Source organism: Zosterops lateralis (genome assembly GCF_965231275.1).
Source record: "Zosterops lateralis genome assembly, chromosome: 3".
Lineage (NCBI taxonomy): Eukaryota > Metazoa > Chordata > Aves > Passeriformes > Zosteropidae > Zosterops > Zosterops lateralis.
The window spans coordinates 105,980,169-105,999,750 of NC_139764.1; positions in this window are offsets into that span (position 1 = coordinate 105,980,169).

The window sequence follows — 19,582 nt, forward strand, 5'->3', positions numbered from 1 at the left end:
ATATCCTTTGTTCTGAAGTGAGTGCAAACTAAGGGTTGAAGAAGGAAGTTTGGGATTTTGCAAAGCAAATCCTGGGTTGATTTCTGTCTCAGTTTCATTTGATCTCAAAGTAGCAAATCCTTGCACATTAGTCATTAGGAAATATAAGCTGTTGGGCTCTGCTGTATGCCCATGCTGATGCTGTTCACAATTCCAACAAAGCATAGTAAACAGTGAGCAAGATATGAAATGAGGAGAGGATAAGGACATTAATACAGAAATTTGATGAAATAAGGAAAAAAAAAGCTACATCAGAATGAAATTCCAGACCTAAAAGAAATGGAAAAGTTTACCTATATATTTTTAGAAGTGACTGATTTAAACATTAATAACCAGGAAGGACAGCTGCCTGATGCTCTGTTTATTTTTAGGAATAGTCTAGAAGTTTAGAGAAAGAGAATTAGGAGAGAGTAGCTGTTTAGCAGAAACATTAGATGCATCTGTAAAGCACTATTAACCAAAAAAGAAATTTGTGAATTTGTGCATGTGTCTGTACACATTCGTGTCACCTATTTGTTTTCCCTGTTTCCACCTGTGTGTTTTTGTGAGACTTTATACACCTCTCTGACTTTTCCTTCTATAGGTTCGAGTTTCTGTTGTGGGTTTTTTTTCCTCTCTGAATCTATATTTCCTTCTTACCTTCTCTCATTGTGTTTAAAAGTATGTGATCACTAATATCAGACATAGCATTATAGGTGTTTAATTTAAATTTTGCTTTATATCCCCAGAAAAAAAACAACCTCTGATGGAGTGAGAATGTTCATGCGAGACAGAATGCAGACAAGCTGGGGATGTGACAAGTTAGATAATTAATTAGTCTCTTTCATGTCAACAGGGGGGTGCACGTATTTTGATTTCGTGCATACATTCTCATTCACACATCTTTTTTTCTTTTTTTTTTTTTTTTGATGCCTAGAAAAGTGAAGCCTTTAGCTTCATCCTGGTTTCGATAATGCATCTGGTCTGATTACACGGATCTGAGCGACGCGTGTTAGCACCCTGCTTATTAACCACTCTTCATCTGCAGCAGGTCTGTGTTAGACACCTGTCTCAATCTCCCCATCACATGCCTTCTGTGCAGCACTGTCATAGGAGCAGCAGACAGACATCAACCCATATTTTTCAGGGGGCTTTATTAAAGAAGCTAAATTAGACAAAAGGCACTTTTGGCTTTTATTCTTACCCTTGTCTTTCTTTCCCCTGTAAATAAAAGTGTATATGAATGTCCTAAAATCCAAGTTTCAATTTTAGATCAGTTCCAGATATATTGAGAATGGCAATAAGGCAACCAGCCACTGATAATACTCTGGTGCCCATTCCCACATTCTACAAAGCCTCAGCAGACAAGAAAAGTGTCTTGTTCACTACATTTTCCTTGTGAAAATGCCTGTTGTGACCTATGTTTAGAAAGCACTTCTTCTACAGTTATACCATCAGATAGCATTTTAAGAAACATTCTTTGAGGTCATGATGATAAAAGCAGGAGGAATTGATGAACATATAAAAGGACATTATAGCTAAATGGCTGGATGAGTGCTGTACTTTGCTGTTTTGTCCCGTAGGTAAGGTTCAATTTACCTAATTTTGCTGTCTAAAAGTAGTTTTGGAAAAAAGCTAAGAACATGCAGAGTACTATTTCCCTTATCTTAAAATAAGATCCTATTACCTTCAATGTTTCTGTCTTGTTCTTTTAGTAGAGATTTGACTAAATTACACAGTAAAGAAAAAAAAATTGTCATCTCATTCTTCTCTTTTCCAATGCTGTGTCTAAGATTTATGATGTCATTTCCAAATACAACTTGTCTCCAAAACTTGTCTTCAAAACCCTTTTTGTGTCTTTTTTCATTCTTTCCCAACAAACCTTGTAGTCCTTGTTGCTCTTGCTTGGGAAAAAAAACAGTAATGAACTCCACTGTGGTGTGAGGCGCAAAATGATTTTTATTTCATTATTTTTTCCTGATGCTTTCTGTTAGAACCCATAGTGCTTTATTCTTCTCTTGGACTTCAATTACCAACCCTACTGGGGGAACGGCTCTGTGTACACCAGCAGCAATGAAACCAAGCAGCAAAGCTGCTGGAGCCCATCTGCTCCTCACACCACCAGAGACATGAGCATTTTTCAGATTTTTATTACCTCCCTACCTTTGTATGGCTCTCACCCAATTCTGTGTTTTCTGAGCTCTCATGAAATCCATTTATCTATCTCTCTCTCTCTCTGCTCTTTTTCCTAAAAGCAAAGTTGAGGAATTATGTATTTATTTATATTTATTTTAACCCTTTTCCTCTCAGGATGGTCTGAAAAGCTGAAGAAAAAAATACAAAGAGACTCAACCTCGTACAGAAAGTGTATTTACCTTTACATACAGACTCCTCACAAGATTTCCAAAATTACCTTGTTTTCCAGGCATTATATAATATATGTATATAATGTGCTGAGCATTTAAAGGATGGATGGACCAAGTTCTCCCTTTCCTCTATCCAATAACTGACAGGATGCCTGAGTCTCATGAGGGGTGAGAAGTCCTTCTGCCTGTGCAAATCATTTCAAGCAGAGTTTAAAGATTTTTATTCCCAAAACTATGTTGTAAAGTACAGAAGTAGTGTGTCCATTTCAGAAAGGATATACTGAGGAACAAATCAGACTTACTGGCTTGTCCAGTATTATACAGTTTGTGGATGTGCCAAGAATTGAGTGTAGCTCCTCAGTCCTACCCTAGCTCTCCAGAGTATCACCCGGATTATTGGCTCAGCTCTCTGTCAGCTGGAGTACTGAATCACTGAACAGGAGTTATTCCTTTGTTCAGCCCTCTTTTTCCAGCGATTTATAATTGCAACAAGCTGAACTTGGATTTTTTTTTCACTGTTAAAAAAACCCCTCTGTGGTAGGTTGATTTTAAATTCCATGGAGCCCACAAAACCTTCAGGCTACCACAGTTCTGAGGTATTTATAACATGGTATTGATGTTGTGAAGTACTTCACCTCCACCTCTGTCTGCCTTGAGACATCTTGTTTTCAGAGGGAAGTGAATACAAGTTCAAGGTTACAGGAGAACATTTCCCTGGCTTGTCAACTCCTTCTCTTTCAGCTTGACTAGAGAGGTGCTTCACGCTCTCATACTTTATTCCTGTGATCAGACTGCAGGAGGCAAATGAGAGCTATGAGGGTTGTGGCTTTTGTGGTTTATTTTAACAGTGGTTTATTCTCAGGGACAAAAAAAAAAAAAAAAAAAAAAAAAAAAAAAAAAAAAAAAAAAAAAAGCACTCTGAAAATCTCACATGGAAAAATGATGTGGGCTGTGTCATGTTGGGTTTCTCTAGAGGTGGGTTGTAGCTATTCACCCTTTTTTCCTCTGACAGGTTTCTGCTTATGTATGGCAACAAGTGACATTATTAGTGCTGATAGCCAGGCCTTGAACTCACTGTGTTGATTGACTGAATGTTTCTTTTTCTCAGTGTAATGAAAGAACAATCTGCCTCTGTGATATGCTCATGTGGCACTAACTGCTATTAGAATTTACTGCCATTTGTTTGCAAGCATATATTATATGTTCTGACAAGGGGCTCTACAGGACCCTACTGATGTGATGTTGTATAAGGCATTGTGTAGATTCATAGGAACATGCTAAGAACTTACAGCCTATATAAATGAGTAGGAATGGAGAAAAGGGACATGAAGTAGAAAATTGCCTTCCCTAGCAGTCATTTCAGAAGCTACCATGCAGTGCCACAGTCCCCACACATTCGATCATGCTTCCTGTCTCATTAGAAGACTCAAAATTTACTGTCCTTCATTCCAAGGCTTCAGCTTGGAGCATAATAACATGTAACTTTGGACAACAAAGGCTTTCTGAATACAACAAAAATCACGAGAACATGAAAGGAAGAGGAAAGGAATGCATAATGAGTTTGCCTGCTAGGTCCCCATCCCCTATTTATAAACAATGTCTCTACCAAGAATGAAAACATATATTTCTCTGTAAGAAGAAATATTGAGATCAGGTTGCTTTTTCTATTTTCTACAGAAAGCCCAGTCTCTGAAAACTATGCCAATGAGAAAAGTAACAGGAGTACTTTGGAGAGAATAAATATCTGATGCCAAAAAACACCTAGAGAAAGAAAATCAGCTCTCTAAATAGGTGCCTCTGGTCCCTTCTTGGTCTTGGCATGGTGCTGGGTAGAGCTGCACCAGGCTGGCAGACATGACATGGCACCATGGGGAACTCTATAACCTCTTGGCACAACAGTCAGAGGCCAGGTGGAATACATAATGGCCAAAAAAAAATGGCACCTGAGCCCCATGTTTAAAAGTCAGACTAAATAAACAAATAGATTAAAAAAAAAAATAGTAAAACCAAAAACACTCGATGTGCATTCACAATTTGTTACACGTGGAGCTTCCCAGGATGGGAAAAAAGCACCACTAGTGGCAGCAAGGACTCAACCTCAGCACCCTGGGATGTTAGGTGACCTCTCACCAGACATCACCCTCCCTGGGCAGAGCAGCACTGAAAGGTTCTCACCTGCCTGATGCAATTACTCAGCTCCTGAGAGTAGAGGGTCAGTTGCACAGACAGGGCTTGAGGCTGCTTTAAGCATTTATCCTGAAATATTTGCTTCATCTTTTACTCCTGTACGTCAGTGGAGCAGCAGAAAGATAATCCCTCCATGGAAGAATCTGAACATATTTTCTAGCAATAAAACAAGTGGTGGGGGTTTAATTAAAAAAAAAAATCACCAAAAACACAACACAGCAAAACAAAACAGGGATACAATAATTCAAATGGAAAAAGTGTTTCCTTTGCTATTCATCCTAACAAATAGTAGGAGACAAATTCCTGCCAGGGAATGTGGTCCATACCTCTAAGTTAATTAGCAGTAAATGCATATTAGTTAGTGGGAGGGGTGGAAATCAAGAACCTTGTTATTTCTGTTTCTTGGTTCCCATGCATTTAAATTCACAATTACGCTTCTAGAGGAAGCTGCCTCTCCAGCAGAGAGGTCTGTGCTGATCAAGGGAGCTGCCTGTTTCACATACACTTAAGAAGGTATCTGTTGCCAAGGGGCCTCAGAGCTGTAACTGTTCACTGTTCTCATTTTCTCTTCTGCCAATTATCCAAACACTTTTCCCATTCACTTCATAATAATGATAATAATACCTTCATTAGATAATCTCAAGGCAATTTCTTCTATAAAGCAAATTGAAGTTATTTCATCCTATCAACAAGAAGCAGGAGAGGTCACTTAGCCTTTGGCTGAAGCTAAATGCCCAAGCAAAATAGCCAGATTTCACCAGTTTCTCTACTGTGAAAAACACTGGAAAAGATCTGCAGCCACTACCACTGCAAGGAAGCCAGTGTGTTAAATATCTGTGGCTTCTTTTGTGTCTGAAGGCACCAAAGATTATTCTAGACTGATGGACATCCTTGGCTAAGTTCTCATTGTGCCTTTGGCTAGGCCATGAGGATGACAAACCTTTGATATAGCAGTGTTAGGAGGACATAACCTCAAAAAGAGAGCTGACATCCCTTTAACATTTCCAAAGCTTGAGATTGGGATGCTGTGACTGAAGGTAGCTGAAGAAACAATGAACCTCTGTCACCAGTAGGGAAGACTCTGCCAGGAAATGTTGTATCAAATTCCAGGTAGATTGGTGAAATTGGTGGATTGCTAAAATAACCTACTCTAAGCTAGCAGTCACACACAGCTTGTGGCTGCTCATGACAGTGCTGTAAGATGTGCAAAACAGATTCCCACCTTGTCGTAATTGGACATCAGCTCAGGAAACAAAATTTGGTTCCAAATATAGTCTTGCAAAAATGCACAGAGAAAACAGTCATTGGTCTAAGTTTATCTCTAGTAATGGCACTTGGTCTATTTTTATGCAAGACTAGATGTTTACAGTATTATAGGAATGACAATGTGACCTTCTCAGCTCTTTTCACAAAACTCTTATTATTGAAGCCGTAATGATCTGAAGGTACAGGACTAGAAAATTTCAGAAAGAGAGGCCTTATTAAGGAAACTAATACAAACAGGGGAAAAAATAGTCAAGTTTTGGCAGCGAAGTCTGTGCTCCTGACACCTCCTCTACTTTTTCCAACAGTTGGTTTAATAAAATCTGTTACCTATCTCTCCAAACCTTGGCTTGCTGCAGGCTTCAGATCAGGAACCAGTCACACAATCCAGAGACATCCACCTCCCAGTGTCTGAACATGGCCCATAGTAATAAGCCAACAAGTCCTTGAGATAAAAAGCCACATTTTAATTTGTGCCTCAAATTTGTGCTGCAGATTGCTAGACATATGGAGCTCATTAAAAGCTTTCAAAGATAACAGAGCCATTGTCATTGGACTCTTGTTTCAAGTGCATATGGTTGCTTATGTACATGACAGTAGCAAAATACACAGCTTATCTCATAGTCTCTTTGAGTACCTGAACAATTAAAATTGTTATAAACAGAGGTACTGAAGGGTTCTTCTTTAGGTGTGCCCTTCCACCACCACCCTCAGGCCAGAGATCAGGAGAAGATAATTAAATCCACTAAGAGCTGGAGAAAAGGTCTGGGAGAACAGTCGTATTCTGTGGGCTATATTGAGCCCTGACTTCAAAGGGATGATGCACCATGTTGGACACCTATCAGAAAAAGGGGGAAGAAGGGCAGTGAACAGGACTTGGGACTGGTGTAGGATGTTTGTTTAAAACTTCCTAAGTTCTTCTTAACCTGCCTTGCAGAAAGCCCTGTTTTAAAAAACATGTGATGTTCAGAAAAAAATTCTGAGACTTTGAAAAATAATCATGAAGGCAAGGATATAATCAGCCTATCTCAAAAATCATTAAAGTTATTATCATTACTTTTTAATACTTTGACCTTATGAGTGCCTAGAAGTCAAACATCCTGTGCTAGAATGGTCACTCTAAGGAAAATACAGCAGATGTGGCAGACACTTGAGTTCTTCTATGGCATTATTAATCTTGACTCATGTCAGTAACTCTAGGTTTGACTGTCCTGAATCCTGAATACTATCATGATTGTTCAACGAATTCTGCTTCAGGAAAATATGGAGATAGTCCCTTCCTTCCTTCCTTCCTTCCTTCCTTCCTTCCTTCCTTCCTTCCTTCCTTCCTTCCTTCCTTCCTTCCTTCCTTCCTTCCTTCCTTCCTTCCTTCCTTCCTTCCTTCCTTCCCTCTCTCTCCCCCTCACTCTGCCAAATGTTTTTGCTTTTATCCTATTTTTAGAAGAACTTGGCCAATAAATCTGAAAGGAACAGGGTGTGGGAAGTAAAATTAAACCAATCTAGCAGAGAATCATAACAGGAATCAGTGGATGGGAGCTAAAGCCAGATGAATTCAAATGAGAAATAAAGCAGAGTGAGTGTGATTAGCCATTGGAACAAACTGTGAAGGGTACCAGATTTACACCTGTTGTTTCCTTTGTGGAAAATGTGTTTTGAAATGTGGCTTAAACCAGTAGCTCCTGGATTCAATTGTGAAATACTTGGCTAAAATGCAACTGTAATACATAAGAAGTCAAACAAAGGCCATTTACCCTTAAAATATGCAAAGAAGTGTTAGCAGCTCTTCTGTTGATCTCCCTTCTCTATTCATTCTCTTTTCTCTGGGTTGCTGAGATTTTGCTTTGATTTCACTATCCAGTGGGCACCAAAAAGAATGATGCCAGCACACAAAGTCAGATAGAATAAGCTCCCAGCTCCGTGTTTACAGCCAGGACCCAATAATTCAAGTTTATTTCTCCACTGGGCTGTCTCTATTCCTGTGTGTCCAGAAACTCAAGCCACCAAAGAAGACAGGCAGACACGTTCATCATGTGAAATTTTACTCTGTGCCATTTTGCAAGTCATAAAATCATTATTAGATGAATGAAAACCTACTGCTATTGAAAAACTGGAGAGAAACTGGCTGCATTACAGCAGTCTAATTAATGAACAGAAATAAATAAATGTGTTCTGTTTGCATCATGCTTAGATAGCATTATGCTGCTTTCTTGTTCTGTTCTGCAAGAGGTAGTGGCAGAAATATTAAATCTCATTAAATCTAGTGATAGGGAGCAAAGAGGATAAAGGTTACTTTGCTGTATTTCAGGCACTTTTTCAAGAATGATTATGACAATTCCAGTGTGAAGAGGTGGTTGATGATTTTCCCTTTTACAAGCAGCAGCAGCAGCAGCGGGAGCAACTCAGTCCAGATCATGCAAGGAGTACCAGCCATTTCCCAGGCTGCATGTGCAACAGTGGCTCAAAACCACGAGATTTTGAGCCAGGAGATACAGCCCATAGAAATTGAGGGACAACCTTTCAAGATCTCAGAAGGGAAGGCTGCAATGAACTGTAGTTAGGGATGATGCAAATCCCCTGCAATCCCTGTGAAGAAGGGATGTGTGCCAGTGCTCAGAATGTGCATGGTCCAAGTGCTGCCCTGGTGGCTGTGTGCCATTAGTGACTCATTCACCCCATCTTCTGCTTTCCATACTGTTCTGTGCCTCACTGCTACAACTCACTTGCCTTTTCTTCCCAGTTAAACTACCACATGGTTTGATAACTCACTGACAGTTATCAGAAGATAACCTTTGAACACCACTGAGGTACTGACCAAATTCAAAAAGCCTTGCAGAACACAGGAAGGGTCTAATGAAGACATGTAACAAAAGTGAAGGCTGGTTTAGTGGTAAATGCAGATAAAGAAATTGTAGGTTACTTTAGCTGTTATTAACTGATAGATGCTTGACTGATACCAACCCCTGAGCTATCCAATTCCTGCTCACTCACTGAATAGTCTGATTTATTTTGTAGGTCTGCCTCTTCTGCCATTCCCACTCCCTTGTGGCTGCAGTGGCCCTGTTATTAACTGCCTTAGTTATTTCTGTCTCATCAGCAGGAGCTGCTGAAATATCACTGGCAGGTGCCAGGAGTGGTGAGCATGATCCCAGCCATTATAAGGGTCTTCTGCTGAAGAAATTTTTGGCAATGACAGTGCACATAGTAGGAGCCCTGATTATCTCTTGGACAGACATATATCACTACAGAGCACTTTTATTAAGACAGCTTATTATAAGAAGCTTTATTAGGACAGTTTTATTAAGGAACTGATGATTAAGTAAGTCTCATCACTATCTTAAAGGCCATGATGAAGGGGTCACCCACATGCTCACAGACCAAGGTGACACCAGGAGAAATCATCAAAAACAAAGAGTATAAATCATACAATGGAAAAAATTGCTTCCATTGCTGACCAATACATAGTCAGTATTTTATCACCACACTTACAAGGAGTGCCTTTCCAGGCTGTACCTGCAGGTTCCATGTCACCTGCCAATAGCCACCATGAAGCAATGAGGGGAAGCACCAGGACAGGAAAGGGGAGTTTCATCTAACTGTGGATGGAATCAAGAGCTTACTCCTTCCAGCAGAGAGAAAAATACGAGTATATTTGAACTTGAATGTCTGAGAAATGACTGCCAAACAATCTGGCTGAAGAGCACCATAATGACTGTGAGGAGGAAGCATAGCCACCAGTAGATGCTAATCATTCTTTTTTCCATTTGGAAGCCAGTAACAGTGAGAAGCTATGCATGGCTCACCTTCCACCCCAAAATTCTGTTGGCTAGTTTAGGTTTTAACAGGGGAGGAGTTCACATGCATACTAGAAAACAGGCTGGAAATAATAATGGTATGTCAGCACAGAGCTCAGAGGGTGTACCTGAGATGCTGCAAAAGCTTTGATATGTTTTAGGCAAACAGACCAAAACTACCTTCCATCTTTGCTTCAGGGGGATGGCATCCTCCTCCACACCACACACTTAGTGGATTAAACACTGTCATCTCATCTGCTCTCCATGGAAAAGTACAGGGAATGAGGCTGAGCAGTTTTCCTCTCCAGTTTGTATCTAAGGCTACCTCAAGCACAGCATGAACAGAGCAGCTCCTGTTCTGTGCTGCATTGTGCCAGATAAGAGGTCTCACTGATACTGCTGCCTGGCATCCCCATCACCTCTGCAGTGGTGAGGTGAGTCCTCATAAACCAGTTCAAAATGAAGTCTTTTCCCACTTCATTACTATAGCACTTTCCTAGTATATCTGCTTTGGTTCCTGGTTTGTTCGTTTTTTGGTATTTTGGTTTCTTGGGGTTTTTTTTAATGAAAATTATTGTTTTCCCATGTACTCTGAATAGCCACCTGAAAAATGCAGTTCTTTAGCTCTGGAAAAAGATTTTCTCTGCCCTTTTTCCTTCTTAACTAAAGCCTAAAAAATTCATTTATTTTCTGATTTGCAGAAGTCAATTGTTCCTTTTGGGATCTTAGCACATGCACAGGTGCCTATAAAATATTTTTTTATCCTTCACTTTCCAAAATATATTTTCCCCATTGGAGCTCCTAAATTCTGGTTCTAGGAGTCAGGTAGTGCTGTCATTCCAAACTCTATTGTTTCTGGCCTGACTATAACTTTATTTTTTACCCCCTCTCCCCTAGCAGTGCAGATCAGCAGGAAAGGACACAAGAAAGCTCTTTCTTTGGGCTGCAAATATGCCAAAGGAACCATTTTTACAAGATTTCAGGCTATGAGGTTGGAAGTAGCTTTGTAGCTTGTTAACGACAGTCTCCAGGAGTGGAGAAGCTCAGCATCAGTGTGAAGGAAAGGATATTCGCTACTCCAGCAGCCGGACAGGCAAATCCTGTAGTGTTCTCTGGCTTCTAACTCCTATGCTAATTAACAGAAAGCAGCACCCCACAGCATCTCCATAAATCCTGTCCTGAATGGATTATCCATGGCAAAGATATTTTCAAATTAAAGCTTCAGACTCAGAGGGAAGACAGTCACATAGCAGAGTGTATAAACAGCAACTATTTCCAAAGCAGTGGGTGGATCTGCTATTGTTAACAACATGGCACCACTTTCTAACAATATGAATAATGAAATAAGCTGTAAAACAAGGTAATGGATCCTACATTATCTGATGTCTCTAAATAAAGTCAAGATGTATTTCTGGAAGCTCTGCCTTAGTCCAACACAGGTTACAGGTACCTTTACAGGGTTGAAAATGACATGTTCTGTACTTTGCAGGAGGTCAAGCTAGATGGTCAAAATAATTTTTCACAGATTTGAAATCTTTGTTTTCTAAGTTTGAGAAAAGAAGTTAGCCATTTTTTAGCTCTTTTCAATACTTAATTCCAGTTAGCTTCCACCAAAAGAACATAAAGGCACTCTGAGGAAAGAGGAGAGGGAAGGGAAATTAAAGAGTTTTTATCAGGGCATTCTTGCTTTTCTGTTGTGTGAGTGCTTCTAGCAGGAATCTCAGGAGTTATTCACAGACACACAGAACAGACTGTATATTCTGTCTGCTATCTTCTATAAGCAATGTAATTTTAAAATAGTAAAAAAAGAACAGAATGTTTTAAAAATGCATTCTCTTCCTATTATGCATTTCTGCCCAAAGCTTGTACTGACTTGCTGGGATACCTGCTGAATGTTACAGGAGTGTTGTGTGCATCAGAGACAGACCAATTCACATCAGTAGCAGCCCTCCCATTGAGTTTGGTAGGGTGGGAGCTTGCCTGCCCATCCCTCAGCAGAGCTGATTTTCACCTTCTCTCCTTGCCCCTGGCCCCATGAAGAAGAGAGAGAAAAGCAAATAAGGACTCATATTTTAAAAAAATAATAAATTCTAACATCTAATGTTTCCAAAAACATCAGTAGGTAAAGTTAGAATAAGTTAGAATGCATGCTTTGCTCAGGGATGGAAAATTGTTGCTCCAGAGATTAAAGTGAAAAAGACACAACTTCTTTAAAGGCATATACATGAAATCCCTTCTCTCTCAAGTGACATTATTACACAAATCATCATATACTTGGAAAATAACAATGCCACTGGTAAGGATAAAATTTAATTTGTGGGTGATCAAAAGTTTACATACACTTAATTCTACAGCTATGTCTCTAAGGCAATGGACATGCCAAAAAAATCTCACAAGGGCTAAGTCCTTAATGAATCAAACTGAATTACTCTAGGAATTAATTTGGCTGAGATAACACTCTCAACGCTAGGATTTTCAAAAAGACCTGTCAAAAATTACAATGCTGAGATCTTACTTAAGAACCCTAAAAAAAGCCTGAAAATTCAAAAACATGTGTTGATTCTCAGCCAGAATTTCGGCATTTAATTAAAAAGAATAGTCATTTAAAGAGACTGCCTACTGCATGACAGATATTTAAAGTTATACAACTTAAAGAACTAGAACTTTAAAGAAGAAAATGTCAACAGTAAAATTTTGCCCCAAAATCCTGCTAGGAAGCATATATCTTATGCACTTAATAACTTGTTGTCATTGTTTACATACATTTTATCTTCAATAATTGCTTGCAATTAAGGTTTCTGACCATTAGGAGCTCTTACAATACCTATTGAAAAAGAAACAAGAAGTTGTTCCTTTGTACTTTACAGTAAGGAAGGAGGAGTAGATGTCAGTACCAAGAAACAGAAAAAGTGAAAGAGCTGAAAGGTGACAGAGATATTTTCCAGCTGTTTCTTCAACATTCAGCAGATTCTGCACATTTTTCTGAGACTCCTTTCAGCGAGTTTTTAATCATTTCATCCAATAATCACAGAATCAGAGAATCAATGAGGCTGGAAAAGACCTTTGAGATCAAGTCCAACCTATGACCCAACACCACCTTGTCAACTAGACCACGGCACTGAGTGCCACATCCAATTTTCCTTAAACATCTCCAGGGATGGTGACTCCACCACCTCCCTGGGCAGTCCATTCCAATGCCCAATCACCCTTTCTGTAAAGAAGTTCTTCTGCCCAGCTTGCTGTCAGATATTTCCCAATACTAACATTTATTCCCACCAGGAATCCTCACACTCTCTGTATATCCTTCCCTCTGCTCAGAACAATCTCCACATTTCTCACTGATCACCTTCTGTGCTGTTCCACAGTTGCTCCTCAACTCCACTGGCTGCAATGGCCAGTATTTCCAACTCAGAGTATATGTAAACATGAATATATGTGTTCATTTGGTAAACAGCATACTCCAGGCAAAGCACAAAACTTGGCATGTCTGCTACAAGCAGATCCAACGCTATACTGTGCTGACTCTACAATTAGGCATATGGTTGCTCCTGAGATTAAAAGAAGCACTCCTGCTCCTTGCAGGACTTCACAGCTGTGACTTGAATCTGGCAGCCTGCTACAGGCTCATTCTTTGCTTGCTTACCTGTTTTTATCTTTGATTTTTTCCTTTTAGTCATTGTTTCAAAAGTAGACTTCAAAAAAGTAGAACAGTTCTGCCCCAAACTGTTCAAGCACAGATATTTACTTCCTTTGGATACAACAAAACAGACAACCCAAGAGTGAGATCTGAGTGGTGTGTACCAGGAACTTCCTTCCTATCTGTCAGGTCACCCAGGGTGCCAAAATGAGTTTCCTGCTTTTGCCAAGGTTCTTTTCCCATCCAAATAGAGAACAGGCCTAAAATTTCTCAACATCTGTGGGCAGGTGCACGTTACCAGTGAAAGCCATGGGCTCTTTGATTAGCTTTCCTAACTAAGCTGCTATGTCAAAACTGGTGTTTATAGAATTTGAAGACCAGAGTAGACCATAAAGAATCATCCTACCAACAAACTTATAATTGTAGATGTCTCTTGATGGGCACCTGGCCACTTTACTCCAGCTAAAAATGTGTCCTGCAGCTTTAACTCTGAACACTTGAATAATCTCCTTGAAAAGCAATGAATTATCAACAATGCTGAATTTGGAAGCAGCAATGCCAGTGGGTTTTATGAGTAACAGGACAGTCTAGCCCATACAGGTGACACTGTGCCTTCTGTCTCTTAACCTTGGATAGCCAAGAGAGTTGTATGCATTGTGTATATTCACATGCTCACTGGAAGGTCAGAGACTCCTGTGTACATCTGTCATATCAGTCTTCCTGATGCAATAGCAGCAGCAGTGTTACCAAAAGAGATTAGCAGCAGCAATGTTACCAAAAGAGATTATCACCGTTCCACTCAGCTGGTGATTGTCATGCAAAAGGAAAGAAGTGAGTGACTGTTCACTGCAGCTTGAGCTTCCATGTTTTATTATTCAGCTGAGCATTTGTTAGGCAGGCAGCATTTAACTGTCCCTCTGGAAACCAAAAGGGGGAGAGTAATTCAGTCATGGAGCACACAGGTTTGGTGTAACACCAACAGCACAGCAGAGACAGTCAAGCAGTCAAGCACCCTCAAGTCTCCACAGCAACAGACCATACTCAGAGTATGTGATTTTCAAATTATTTTTTAGAGGAATTATACTTTTTGTCATTACAATTTAAGAGCACACATTTGCATATGCATTATGTATTGGTCAACGAGCTGATAACACAATTACATGAACAAATGGCTTCAGGCAAAGGATAAAGCTGTTCTGTATAAGCATCTAAGTCTCCTCTACCAGTGGCAGGATTTCCAAAGTACTCTTGGTGAATTAGATAGAGGAGGGAACCTTCCTATTTTAAGCTCCTGTTAAAAAAGGAATAAGGAAAAAAAAAAAAAAAAAAAAAAGAAAAAAAAAACCACAAGAAACAAGAAACAAAAAGAAAAAAGAATAAAGAAGAAAAAGGAAAAAGAAAAAAAAAAGAAAAAAATAAAAAAAGGAAAAAAGAAAAAAATAGAAAATATAAGAAAAAAGAAAATAAAAAAGATAATTAAAAAAGAGGAAGTTTTGGATATATGTTCATCCCCTCCTTGCTAAAGCCAGCAGGCACTGGGCTCATTTATACTAATAGCTGTTAGAACCTATTTTGTCCCAAAGAACCCATGATCTGTAGCAAATAAAGAAGAAACCAAGCGTTTTCATACGGGATTTTCTCTGAACAACTGTTGATTTTTCTGAGAGAAATAATTTCCATCCAAAGTATGCTAAAAATCAATCTGCAGACACATGTTAATGAGGGAGTGTTGAGACAATCAAACCAATGTTGTGTCTCATTGGCTTAGGCCAATGAGTGAGCAACATGTGGCTCTCGGGCCATATGCACCTCTTGAGCTGTTTGAGTGAGGTTTCCTTGCCAGGGTAAATGAGAGTGCAGGAAGAGGAGCAATGGGCCGTGCTGGCACAGGGACCATGGGTGTAATCAGCCTCTCCTGCTAACAGCAACTACCAGCCAGAAGGGGCTAATGAAGCTGATATCTCTGGGTGACCTTGAAAGACTATATGCATAGCCCCACCAATTCCCAAAATAGGATCCATGATGAGCCATTGTCATCGCCCGTCTGTGAATTGCTCTTCAATCATCTCTCCCATTGATTCACCATGTGTCCTATGGTTTACAGCCACATGAAAGCACACAGGCTTAGCCACCCCTCTGCTACCCTGCAACTAGTATTTGATATTTTAAGGGGAGAAGAGGTTTCAAAAATCCATCTGTAACAAAGATAGATAATTATGTAAAATGCAAAAGCAAGAAAATCCTCTTTAGCTTCCCACTGCCAGAGTTTTAGAGCATGGTGTTTGATTATCTTATATAATTGTTAGCTGGAATGTAGTTATGATTGCTTGCTAAATGCTTTTAATTTTAATTTCAAAAAGAATTTAAATTTTTGTACCATCTGAAACTGTATTTTTAAATTATCATGGATGTTCCTTAGATTAAAAAATTCTTAGAAGTGAGAGGGGAAGGGTGGTTCACAGAGACTTAGGCAAATTATGACATTTATCATTACAAGTGATATTACTGAAGAACGGTATTCAACCATGAGTTATTTTCTCTTTTATTTCAATAAAGAAACCTAATCAGAGACAGAGTGCAGTATGTACATAGACCTGGCTGATGGTGAATTCTTGGAAAACAGGTGAAAGGCAAGTAGTATACAAAAGTTTTCATAACTCTTCATTTCAATACAAAAGACAGTCAAACTTCAGCAACTAAAACCAGATGAAAAAATCCCAGTGCTGCAACTCTTAAGTCCATTCTTTGAAATCAGTCTTTTTTCATTTTTTGCTTTTAATTTCAGAACAAAAAAAGTGGGGTTTTTTCCAATAATATTATTTGGAATATAGTTTAACCACGTTGAAATGTAATATTTTGTCTTTCAGGTTTTAAATAGAATTATTTTTTCTATTCTTATCATATATTTTATGGGGTTTTCATTCAGAGGGTGGTTGAGCATTAGAACAGGCTCCCCAGGGCAGTGGTCACAGCACCAAGCTGGTCTGAGTTCAGAAAGTTTAGGCAATGCTCTCAGGCACATGGTGGGATTCTTGGTATGACCTGGACGGGCCAGGAGTCAGACTCCATGATCCTGATGGGTGCCTTCTAACTCAACACATTCTATGCTTCTATGATTATATGATTGATTTTGAAATAATGCTAATCCTTTAAAAATAGTAGCAAAACATAGTCTCCTTGATGGGGAAAGAATGGCTTGACCGGCCTGAAAATTTATTTCTTTCCCCAAAATGTCACTTCATGAAGGACTTTGTGACTGCTGGCTTCAAAGTCTTTTCCTCAAAAAGAGGAATCTTCCAATAGTACAACAATTCCACATTTCCATGATCTCTAGAATCTGGTTAATGATTCCCTGCTACGACTGTTAGGAGCACTAACTTTTAAACACTTCCTTTAATCCTTGGATCTCATCTGGTCTCTGCCTGTTCACAATCAGATGGGGTTGCCCTGAACTCCCTTTGACTTGCCCCATTCAGAGTCCTTTCTTGGACACTGATCCTGCACAGCCCTACAGTAAGGCACAATGATTTCAGAACTTCCAAACTGCTTGAAATTTTAATCCGTGGAATAATTTTAAAGCCTCATTCATCACCAAGGAAGTAATTGAGCAAAATCTATCTTTAAATTGATCTGTTAAAATCTGCAATGTTTTCCATATGATAATGAAATGCAAAAGAACAAAAAGTCTAAATGCAATCATCAAAAAAACCTGCACAACATTAGGGACATATTTTCCAGAAAATGTGCTTGTAATTTGTCTTTCATGCAGCAGGGAGTTGCCATTGCCATGCTGTGGTCTCAGGTGTTCATGTGATTTTGTGCAGGCAGCTACTTTTTGTGCTGTTGATCAAAATGCTTCCATTGTGATGGTCTTTATTTTATCTTCTCAAATAAATTTTTCACACACAGGATTTAGTGAGGACCTGATCCTGTGATGTAAGAGTGTACAGTCAAGTTGTGGAGGCCACATAGACCTCCTATGAATTTTCTGCTCTTGAATAAAGTTGTATTACACTTAGTGTGGCCTTTCATGAGATGGCATATACACATCACACTCAGTCCAGATGCTCTCAGCTATCAAATCAAAGCTCTATCATTGGTTCTTCCATGTTTGAACTGGAAGAATAACTCAGAAAATATTATCATGAAGTGCAAAAGGCACCAAGAATGGGTATCAACATAGTTTTCTAAAAAAACCCTCACATATCTAAAAAGGTTTGGAGCCCTGCTGGATCCAACAAAGAGTAAAATTTGCCAGAATCCCACCCAGGGAGAAATAATATGCACTTACATGGAAAGAAGCACCATGGCTGTTGTTTCTGATGCTCTTCATCCAGCACTGCAATTTGTAAGTGAATCAGCCTAAAATCTGGGAGGCCATTGGAAATTTCTAGCTATATTATAACTCTAGAAATGTAATGTACTGTATGATATATTAGTATCACTCAATAGCCTGGCTAGACCAACCTGGCCCAAGTCTCACTGATTTTAGTAACACTGTGCCATTTTACATTAGCTGAGCAACTGAACCAGAGGCTGTGATTTTTCTTTCTTCTTAAAAACAACAGAAACTGGTTATATCCTAGTTCTTCACACAGAAAAGCTCAGCTAAGGGCTGTTAAGCATATTTGCTACAGAGCAACAACCAAAGACCATGTGAGAAAAAAAACCATGACTGTTCCTGACACATTTAGTAATGACATATTTTATCATAACAGACATGGTATCCTTTAAAAACTGAAAGGCAATGATAATATTTATACTATGCTCAAGGTGCTGCAAGGGGCAACAAAACTATTATTAAAATGCCACAAAAATGTAACTAAAAAGCACTTTTTATAAAATTAAAAAAAATAAAATCAGTCACCAAAAGGGAGAGGAGAAAAGAGGATCAGTTAAGGTTGGAATAGAGGATAATTATGAAGTGTCTCAGAGATCAGTATATTCAAGGGAAAGAAAAGGCAAAGCAACCTGTCTTGACACTGAAGAGGTAGAAAGAAAATCCCTTCTTCTGCTCTCCTGACTAAAGCGGGTAGAGGCAGAGCTTAAAAGGATAATTAAAAGCCGTGCTGCCAGGGGCACAGATGTGAAAGCTTTAAAAGGCGAATGCAGCCAGACTGCCAGAGCCCTTGGCTGGCACCCACCATCCCCAGGGGTGGCTCTCACCTTTCTGTCCATAAAAACCCTGCTGTGCTTGTAAGGAGGGGTCAGAGCTCATTTTCCTCAGCAGCAATGCACATGCCCAGTGCTCTCACACAACTATGTTTGCCCGGCAGTGCAGGCAGGAATCAGGTGAGGCACCTCTCTGTGTTTTCCAGGTGCTCTCTCAGCACCACAGCCAAACCTCAGGTTTCCCCTCCATTCACGGGGCTGCAATAATCCCCTTCTAAAATTCGACTCCTGCAAAGTCCTTGTTTCCTCTTGCTGCAAACACTTTGTCCCACAGCAAACAGTTTTTAAGACTGAGGTAAAAATCATTTTCACAGCCCCTCAGATTTATCCATGCACCATTCACTCCCTTCTTGTTCATCACATTTTTTTCTGTATCCTCCTTCAATATTGCATCCAATAACAGCTAATTAGTTCCATTTTCAAAGCCAACTTGTCCATCATTTTAAAATGACAAAATGTCTATTTTGATCAGCTTGTAAAACCAGCCTCCATCATCTACTGGGGCTGGATTTTGAGCATGATTTCTATTCTTTTCATGCATAGGAGGAAGTCCTAATGAACAGAGCTGTTTCATTACCTTCTTTTAAATCTACACTTATAACTCTCCTTTGCCCTGGTACCTATGAAAACAAGTTGCAAGAATTAAGATTTTGATATACCACAACCCTATGATGGTAAAAAGTATTTTTTTATTATACTTTTCTGCTCACTCATCCTTTACATTTCTCTTCTGATACATGGCATATAAGCTTTGAGAAAAAGACTTAATTTTGTTCTTTGTTTGTACAGATCATAGTGCAATAACTGCTAGGTTTTTGTCTGGTCCAAGTCTAGATTTTCTAGCTGTTGCTACAGCTGAAATCATAATAACAGCAGCAGTACAATATAAAGGAAATCTACCTGGAGGTCAAAATTTAGCCAAAATGTGTGCAACTGCATCTTCTGCCCTGTGCTCAAAGAACTGTTTGAAAAAGCCACAGTTTCTAGAAAGTAATTGCAAAACTACTAGGAAACTCACTGTCAGAAAATTGTAGCCATTGGGGAAGTCTGTCCTTTAAACCTCTCACTACGAAACACCATCTGTGAAATAGGAAAAAAAAGCAAAAAACTGAGCAGGGGGATCAGTTGGAGAGGGAAAGAAGATATCT